The sequence below is a fragment of the Cebus imitator genome, unplaced genomic scaffold, assembly GCF_001604975.1.
Source record: "Cebus imitator isolate Cc_AM_T3 unplaced genomic scaffold, Cebus_imitator-1.0 Scaffold229, whole genome shotgun sequence".
Classification (NCBI taxonomy): Eukaryota; Metazoa; Chordata; class Mammalia; order Primates; family Cebidae; genus Cebus; species Cebus imitator.
The window spans coordinates 3,125,799-3,136,009 of NW_016107544.1; the positions used below are offsets into that span (position 1 = coordinate 3,125,799).

The 10,211-nt window shown below is 38.3% G+C and overlaps 1 protein-coding gene across 1 annotated transcript in view; it reads left to right on the forward strand.

Moving 5' to 3' along the window:
- The window catches only part of MAP2K6 (mitogen-activated protein kinase kinase 6), a 135,402-nt gene that overhangs the window by 27,521 nt on the left and 97,670 nt on the right, over positions 1-10,211 (forward strand). The window lies entirely within an intron of this gene.

Consider the following 10,211-nt stretch of genomic DNA (forward strand, 5'->3'; position numbering starts at 1 on the left):
TGATTCTCCTGCCTCAGCCTCCTAAGTAGCTGGGTTTACAGGCATGTGCCACCATGCCTGGCTAATTTTTAATGGAGATGGGGTTTTTCCATGTTGGTCAGGCTGGTCTTGAACTCCTGACCTCAGGTGATCTGCCCACCTTGGCCTCCCAAAGTGCTGGAATTACAGGCATAAGCCACTGCGCCTGGCCCTGAAGTTTTACTATAATATGTTTTCATTAAATTTCTTTGGATTTATCCAGTTTGGAGTCTACACAACATGAATCCATAGGGGCACATGTGCGAATGTGTATATGTGTGTATGTGTGTGTATGTGTTTGCATGTAATATATACCTTTCTCAAATGTCAGCCATTACATTCATATATCATTTGACTATAGGTATAGTAAAAATATGGCATTATACTCTTATGGGGCCCACCATTGTGTATGTAGTGTCATCGACTGAAACGTCATGATGTGGTGACTGTATTTTTTATTTTTATTTTTTAGTCCCTCAATTAACCAATGAAGACTGTATTCTTTGAATACTTTTCAGCCTCAATTTCTTTCTCTTCTTCATTTCAGATTTCAATGACACAAATGTTCTATCTATTGTTACAGTTTCATGTGTCCCTGAAGATTTTTTTGTTTGTTTGTTTGTTTTCTGGTCTATTTTCTGTTTTTCAGATTGGATAATTTCTATTGATCTATCTTCAAATTTATTGATTCTTTTCTTTGTATCTTCCATTCTGCTCTTGGACTGTCATTGAGTTTTTAAATTTTGGCTGTTGTATTTTCTATTTCTAAATTTTCCATTTGGTTCTTCTTTATATATGCTATTTCTTTGCTGAGATATCCTCTTGTCATTTGTTTCAGGCATATTCAAATGCTTGTTGAAGCTTTTTTTTTTTTTTTTTTGACAGAGTCTCACTCTTATTATTGTCCAGGTTGGAGTGCAATGGCGCAGTCTTGTCTCACTGCAACCTCTGCCTCCTGGGTTCAAGCGATTCTCTGCCTCAGCCTCCTGAGTAGCTGGTATTATAGGCATGCACCACCACGCCCAGCTAATTTTTTGTATTTTTAGTAGAGACAGTGTTTCACTATGTTGGCCAGGCTGGTCTCGAACTCCTGACCTCAGGCGATCCACCAGCCTCAGCCTCCCAAAGTGCTGGGATTATAGGCATGAGCCACCATGCCCGCCCTTGTTGAAGCATTTTTGTGATGGCTGCTTTAAAATCATTGTCAGATAATTCTCACTTCTATGTCATTTCAGTGTTATTTTTCTTATTCAGTTTGAGATGCTCCTATTTCTTGGTATGACAAGTAACTTTTGACTGAAATCTGGACATTTCGTGATATCTGATTCTTACCTAATTGCTACGATTCTTACGTAAACCTTATGATTTAGAGGATCTCCTCTGACACTGCCCTGGTTGGTGAAAGGGAGTGCTGCCTTCCTTACTGTCAGGTGGGTGCAGACACATAGATTCCCCACATGGCCTCTGTTGACACCTGGAGAGAGGACGCCCCCTGTTACTGATAGGCGGGGGTGCTTCAGCCCTCCCCCTAGGCCTCCTTGACAGTTCCCTGGCTGGGAGGGAGAAAGGCACTTGGTTACTACTTCCAATGTGGCCTCCCCTAATGCTGTAGAGAGGGTGGTTTTGCTACCACTGAATGTGGTAGGGGTCTTCCATTTTTTACTAGGTCTTATCTGATACTACCCCTGTGGGAAGAGGAAGTAACTTTCTGTGGACATTTTCTTTGATTTGTCCTATCTGCATTTATTGAAAATCCATTTATTTAGCTTTTTTACAAACACGGTGTTATTTTTACTTTCTTGTTAGTTTGATTATTTCTTCTGTTACCTCTTCTTGGCTCCTTCTTCATCTTCCGCTTCACAAATGTGGACCCTTCCCAGACTGGCTTTCCTCTTGATGTATGCTGTTCCACCAACCAACCAATCTGTTTCACTGTTTCCAGGCCTCTGAATTTTACTTCTCATCATGGCAACTTCCAGATCTTGCCTCTCCTTGGATCCTTAATCCTGATGGTCTTCCTCCTTGAAAGACACTTATTATTTCATCTGCTGCCACTTCATACTTGATAACTGTAACCAAAAATGCAGTTGTTTTACTTTCTTCATCCCAATTTTGTTTCCTTCTCGATTTCCCAATCTCTGTCCATAATAACATTATTTTCATAAGCCTGTGGACATTAAATCATCTGGTTTATTTCTTTTCATTCATAATATATATATCACACAGTGAACCACAGAGATGGAAGGGGGAAATCCCAAAACTAACCAAATTGTAGTTCAATGGTACAGAAAGACAAACCTAGTTCCCTTTGTCCCTTTGCCTTTCAACATGCATTACCTAAGGTGTGTATTTAGGGCAAAAAGCACAGGTTGAATCTGGTTCTGCCAATTGTAAGCTGTGTAACCTTAAATACTTAACTTCAGTAATTTCAGTTTCTCCAGCTGTAAAATGGGGATGACGATAATAGCAACTGCAGAGGTTTGATTCAAGGATGAAATAAGATTATTTATGTCCCAAAACCTAAAATACAATAAAATAAATAAATGGGAAAAAAAAATAAATAAAATAAAATAAAATAAAATAAAATTTTTAATCCTTTTTAGTTTTCTGGAAAGTTGATATAAATAGAGGTTATAGTAACTATTGTTTGTTTACATTTATAAATTATTTGAAATAAAGAAATACCAAATTGCCTTGACAATTATTTTTAATGAAATATTATAATGATGATTTTGTTTTTAAAAAGTACTTATTTTCAAAGTTAATTTTATGATAATGATCATTATATATTTTCACTTACTTAGCATTCTCAATTTACAATGGTTTTCCCAGAGTAAATAATGATGAAATTTTTAGAATATTTTGAGGTATCTCTTCTGAGCAGTACAGTTCTACGTTCAGACATATTTAAAAGCATTATTGAAATACATCACTCTGTTAATTATTATAAGCTTATATTAAGAAATAAGACATGGTAGAATGTCTCCATGCTTCTACTGTTTTTTCTTCAAAAGAGCTGGTTAGTCTTAACCGTTTTGTATAATTATTAGAATCGCCTTATCAAAGTCCTGTGAGTAAACTTTTTGGAGTTTTGATTGAAATCTTATTGAATCTATAGATAATTTGACGATAATAACAGCACGTGTTTCCAATTTTAACAAAATTTGTAATTTATTTTTTGAAATATATAGCTATTGGTTAATGTATATTAGTAAAATTATATAATATCCCTGTAGAAATCTGATGTTTCCTATTTGATTTACACCTACATATTTTATATATAAGAATGGGTGTGATATCTTAGATTTAGATTTTCCCTGTTTGCAACTGGTATAAAAAATTAGAGTTCACTACTGTATAATAATTTTATATCTAGCCAGGTTATTAAGCTCTACTATTATTTTAAAATTTTGTGTGTAGATTATTTTAAATTTTCTGTGTAAATGATCATATCACTTGCAAACAAGCTACATTTTCTTCTTTCTTGTGCTTATGCTACTAAATTATATTTCTGGTCTTATACTACTGATGAGAAGTTATAATACTAAATTGGTGTAGTTGACATATTTTCCTTGTTCTTGATTTAAAAGGGAATGTTCGTAAAGTTTTTGTATTTATTATATAGTTAGCTCAGGTTTTTCTTGTTTATTTGTTTGGTTTTATTTGTATTCTTTGCAAGGCTAAGTAATTTCTCTTCTTAAATGCTCAAGGCCTTTTTAAAAAATAATGACTTGGAAAAAAATATAATGACTTGGTAATTAACTTTATAACGTACTTTGAGATGATCATATGGTTCCTATTTTAATTTTTAAAGGCCTGAATATTTATTTATTTACTCAAATGAAAATCATTTCTCTTTTGTTCACACAGCTTTTATTGGATGTTTGATTTAAAAATGATGTATTTTACCCATTTTAAATGTAAAATTCAGTGTTTAGTAAATTTACAGAGTTGTGTAACTATCACCACAATCTAATTTTAAAATGTTTCCATCACTCTGAAAATATCCATCGTATCATATCCACTTGCAGTCATTCCCTGATTTTGCTTCCAATCCTAGACAGCCTCTTAACTATTTTCCATCTCTATAGATTTTCCTTTTCTGGACTTTTCATGTAAATGGAATCATACAATATATGGTCTTTCATGTCTGGATATTTTCATTTAGCATAACATTCTNAAAAAAAAAAAAAAAGATTATTTATGTCTAATACCTAGACATATCTGGCATCTAATAGAGATTCAATAATTATAGCTCTTGGTCTTCTATTAATATAAAACGGTATTTTCCATCCTATTGCTCTGTCCCATACCCCAGAATTTTCCTGCCTGATTTTTTAGAGGGCTTTATTGTTTCTTCCCACTCAGACCATCCAGTTTATATTCAGCTTATTTTTCACACCCTAACATGCATTCTTTCCTTTAGTCAGCCTCTTATCTTTATTTCCCTTGAATGTATTATGCCTCTCTCATACCTTATGTTTATTCTTAGAACGACCATTCCCCTCTCCAAATCCCAACCATGCATTTGTCAGACCTTAGCACAAGTGCTAGGGTCTTCTGTGGCTGTTTCCTTCTGTCCTGATCTCTTCCTTTGTGAACTTCCTTTGAACGTGGAGTAATCAAGCCATAGACCATGGCCATGTAAGGCACCATGGAGGCTGTGTGGGTCTTCCCATTTGTCCAGGTCACAAGCTTCAGGAAGGTTATCCAACCTATTTGTGGTAGTGTTAGACCCTGCCCTCTCTACGTCATAGAAAATATTCTCTGAATCATATATACTTTCTTATATTATTGACCATTCAGTTGATAAAAATTTGAGTGCTTATTCTATAGTAGTTCTCTGAGGTAGTTATTAAAGAAAGCAAGCTGGATAAGGACCAGTTTTGTGTACTTGCATAAAGTTTGTGCCCTACGTGCCACACTTCTCTTACCCTAATCCTTGCCCTGGTAAGCTTTTCACTTGTCTTAGAAGCTCATCACTGGGGTTTAGGGTAAATGGGTTGACTGACACTCTCAAAACCGAGGAAAGCATAGTGGCCACAGTAGAGATTCTGATAACACAGAGAAAGCAGTGATAAGATGGTAGGGGGAAGGTAGAATTAAGAAAGGTTCACAAAAGGAAGGGCTTTTTGAGCTGAACTTTGAAGGATAAGAGTTCTCCAGAAAGAAGAATGCATTTCAGTCATAGTGATAAGCCTGGGAAAAGCAAAGGAGACATAAACATGTCGGCTGTGGGATATTGGTTTGTTGCCACAACTGGTATGTGTCTGAGTGTATTGTCCTTTGGATATTGAAGGAGAAGAGTGATGAAAGGAACGACCAAAACTAGATTTAAAAAAAATTTTTACTAAAAGGTCATGTTCTTCTTCTAACCCCATACTGCTTCCATATAAAAGGCCTAAGTAGAGTTGGTCCTAAAATATTTTAGATGATCTAATCTCCTAGGTTTGTTTTTCTGTACCATTGAACTACAATTTGATTGCTTTTGGGATTCCCCTCTTCCATCCCTGTGGTTCACTGTGTGATATGTATTGTGAATGGAAAGGTTGAATGCAATCATGAGGTTTAGTGGCACCCAACTTGGAGGTTTTAGGATAGAGTGGGGTACTCTGCTGGTCCTGGTTGATTTCTTGGCCTTGAGGATGATTTCTGGGTCAATGAGTTTTTGTTAAAAGAAATGGATTCTTGCTGATTTTGGCAAGGAAAAGAATCCATTAAAAGAATTTTTTGTAGCTCAGTCCACAGGGCCAGAGAACTAGAATCAGAGGCAATACAGCTAGAACAAAGTCCTGAAACATATGAAGAAAGGGGCCTGGTGCAATATACAACAGCTACCACCAGTTCAACAAAACTGCTGCCAATAAAGCCTCCCCAGCTGGATGGAGCTGCTGCTGTCATTGTCAAGTGCTGAAACGGATCCTTTGCCGACCCTCCATGTCTGCGTCACTGGGGACTGATTCTGAGGTTGTAGTGGTTGCACTGGGCCCAGACTTTAGCTGCAATGAATGCAGGAAGATGAGTATCCAGCATTTTTAGCTTCTGTAATTAGCGGCAGACTCTGCCTCAAGAGGTGGAAGATTCAGCAAACATAGAAGGGAACTAAGATGGCAAATGCATGACAAACGTCCACCGAAATCTCCAAGTTGGCTGTTGCATACATGCCACTAACTTTCGTTCACTGGAGACTTACGGGAAATCCAAAGCACATTTTCTTTTCTTTTTTTATTTTTCTTCTCTTTCTTTTTTTTTGAGATGGAGTTTTGCTCCTGTCACCTGGGCTGGAGTGCAATGGAGTGATTTTGGCTCACTGCAACCTCCGCCACCCAGGTTCAAGTGATTCTCCTATCTCAGCCTCTCGAGTAGCTAGGATTACAAATGTTCGCCACCACACCCAGCTAATTTTTGTATTTTTAGTAGAGATGGCGTTTGCCATGTTAGCCAGGCTGGTCTCAAACTTCTGATCTCAGGTGATCCCCCCACCTCAGCCTCCCGAAGTGCTGGGATTACAGGCCTGAGCCACTGCCCCCGGCGCCTGACCCCAAAGTACATTTTCATCAGAAAGAAATTTTATGAACTCTGAGATAGAGGAAGGAAACTTGACTTAGGGAAGTTAAGCAGTGGAGAGAAATCTCTTGAGTCTTAGATTACTTCCTGACCTCAAAAGCAAAAGGGCTGGCTCAGCCTTAGCTATAGGTCTGTCTGTCAGTAAGCTAATTCTGGTTCATTTAACAAAAGTGAAATTGTAAATGTGGACAGCATTGCCTTGATTTGTGAATGATTGTCAGAAATCAAAGATGAAATCATGGATAAATATTGTTTGGTTCATATTAAAAACTTAATGAAGAAGAATACATATTTATCTTGTTTGTATTGAACACTGCATAAGAAATCAGATTGGTACATCTACACCTAAGGAGTTAAGGGTTTTAAGCAAGAAAAGAAGTGCTTATTTTTTACCCTGCAATAAAGGTATTTTGGGTATGCAGCATGTTGTTTTACCAGCTGCTACCTTAGCGTTATATTTACTTTTATTGCTGTAGTCTCTTCTGGTGATTAATTGGTGTAGTCTCTTCTGGTGATTAATAGAAACTGGGATCGGGAGAGTAGATCTATCATTTGGCTTAAGAATATCAAGTTTATATAATCAAGCCAGTAATTGACAGTTTTCCATTAAGCAACAAAACTGTAGCATTCTGCTAGGGAATGGGAACACAGTGTAGGATACAGCCTGGAATTATATTCATCAACAAGTTTTTTGAGTGACACACAGAAAGCCTAAACTATACTAAGTGTTAAGAGATTGAATTGCTGGATTAAGAATCATGTTACTCAGGCTAAATCAGAAGTAGGAGGACTGGCTGAACTGAGTCATTTTTTGTACCTCAGTTTCTCCACCAGTGTTCATACGTATTTACTGTATCCCAGAGTTCTCATGTGTGTTAGCTCACTGCTCCTTCACTGATGACTTATTAGGTATGTGTTGTTCTTCCTTTTACAGGTGAGGAAAACAAAGTTCAGGGAGGTTGAATAATTTTCTTTGAAGTCACAGAAGTAGTTAATTGCAGAGTTGAGATGCCAACTTAGATCAGGGCTACTCCAGAGCCACTTAGTCTCATTGCTTCTGCTTACCCTGCCTTTTGGGTACCATTTGAGTACCCCCACAGACACCAAAGTACATGCATGAACACCTCCTCCACCCTTTTACAACTGCTGTGCTTTGATCTTACTGCAGAATGGGTACTTGAAAACACAATTGCTAGACTTAAGAATAAGTTTTTTTTTTTTTTTTTTTTTTTTTTTTTTAGATATTGAATTATGCAATTATTTGAAGTAGTCATTTTTTGGATATTTGTAACAGGTTTGATGATGTGGGTGATTTATATAACTTCATATTTTATTATAACCTTTGCTGCTTACATACAAAACAGTTTCATGTAGAAGTAGGTTTGGGAATTGGATTCTAAAATTTCATTTCTATTTTTTTGACATGGAGTCTTGCCTTGCCACCCAGATTGGATTGCAGTGGCATGATCCTGGCTTACTGCAAACTTTGCCTCCCAGGTTCAAGTGATTCTCCAGCCTCAGCCTCCTGAGTAGCTAGAATTACAGATGCCTGCCACCATGCCCTCCTAATTTTTGTATTTTTAATGGAGATGGAGTTTGACCATGTTGACCAGGCTGGTCTTGAACTCTTGACCTCAAGTGATCTGCCCTCCTTGGCCTCCCAAAGTGCTGGGATTACAGGCATGAGCCGTCGTGCCCAGCTGGGAGTTGGAATTTGATGATTGCATGGAAGGCAGTTTAGTAAAAGGCATTGGAAGGGGAAGGAGATGAAGAAAGAAAGGGAGCAATGGCTTAGTTTGTGTCATTGGGGCATTCAGAAGGGTAAGCATTAGTGGACCAGGGAAGAGACAGTTAAATGAAGGTGTACTGGGAATGAGCAGTTGCTGAGGGATGCTTATTCCTAGCAGGGAGCTGGGGCTAGGGAGACTTGCTAAAGGAGAGAGAGGGCTGAGTCCAGGGGAGTGCAGAACTGCCAGACTGTTGAGGTCAGTTGGCAAACAGGGCTGTTTCAGCCCGAAATTGAGAGACTGCATCTGGAACACAGCAGAAAGAGGCCTGAGCCACTCTTGGGGTAGAATTGAAGGGAAGTAAGCCTGGTAGCCTGCTGTTGAAACAGGGAAGCATCTTTAAATGCCTCTTCTTTCAATAAACCCTGACAAACTCACCTAAATATTGTTACAACATTTCCTTAATTTGTCTTGTTGTTTCTAATTTACATCCCCAGGACTCCTTACCCCACAAGCAATGGCTTAATTGTCTAGCCCTATAGGGAAATATTGTAATATGATTTTTTTTTTTCAAATTCAAGTTAAGCTTTTTGAGTGCAGAGGCCTAATTTGACCCTGTTTTTCATTGGACTCTTTCTAGAAAATCACTGTCTTTTTTTTTCTTGTCACTTAAATGTAGTCTAACTTTTTATTTAGGAAACAGTCATTAGCTGGTCTGTATTTCATGGAGAGCCCATTAAAGTTTGCTAAGGTCCAGACCTTTCTGTTTCCAGCCCAAGGTTGGAGGTCTATGGTTCCCCCATTGCTGTCTTGCTGCCTTGCTGCCGAGGCTGCCCATCACTGCCCTGGCCTCACTCCCAATTGCAGCCGGCCCTGGCCAAGGCTCTTTTCATTCTTCATTGTATTTTCCATCCGCTTTTTTTCTCTGCCACAATCTCTACTCTTGACCCCCTGTGGTTCACTCTTTTAGCCCTCCCCACGTAATAAGAAGGCTGCTTCTCCCCGGTCAGTGAACTGATTATTTGCAGGGCCGGATGTCCTCTTGCTGCTTTAACTTACTCTGGCGCTTTGCAGCATTGCTCAGAGGATTTGTCTTCTTTGCTGGAGGTAGAGTTGCCTTCCTTTCCTTTTTCGCCTCTCTTTTTTTCTGTCCTTGGGATTCATGGCATTTCCACACGCTGAAGTTGTTAAAAATAAAGGCTCCCTTGACAACGGAGGTGTTAGTAGGTGTAGGGCTGGCTGGGTGTAGCTGTTGCAGGTGATCAGCCATGTGTGGCATGCCAAGGTTAAGGGCAAAGGCTGGCACTCTGAGGTTACAGTTTTTGAAAGAGATACTACCTATGTTTTGATGACTGTGGAAAAAAGTTATAAAGGAGCCTGTTTTTCTCTTTCTCTTAGCATTATGAAGGCCATGGATTTTGGAGCCAGGCTGCCTGGGTTCAAATCCCTGCTCTTCTACTTACTAGCTGTGTAGTCTTAGGCAAATTATTTAACATCTGTGTTTTTTAATCTGTAAAATGAGGATGATGCTGGTATCCAGGACACAGAGTTAATACTAGTATTATATGATTTATAATATGCATCATATAAAATGTTACATGTAATATATAGTATATAAACTATACATAGTTAATATATGTAAAGGCTTTAAAAAAGAAGCAGCATACAGCAAGTGGTGCTGTGGAAGAGTTTACTATTTTTTTTTTTGTTTTGCAGAAGTTTTTTTGGATGGGGAGGTATATTTGAGTTTAGAGCAGGCTGATTATTACTCCTCTGAGGTGTTGATTTTCCTCCCTCCCTCCCTCCCTCCCTCTTTCCCTTCCTTCCTTCCTCCGTCCCTCCCTCCCTCCCTCCCTCCCTTTCTTTCCTTCCCCCCTTTCTCTCTTTCTTTCTTTCTTT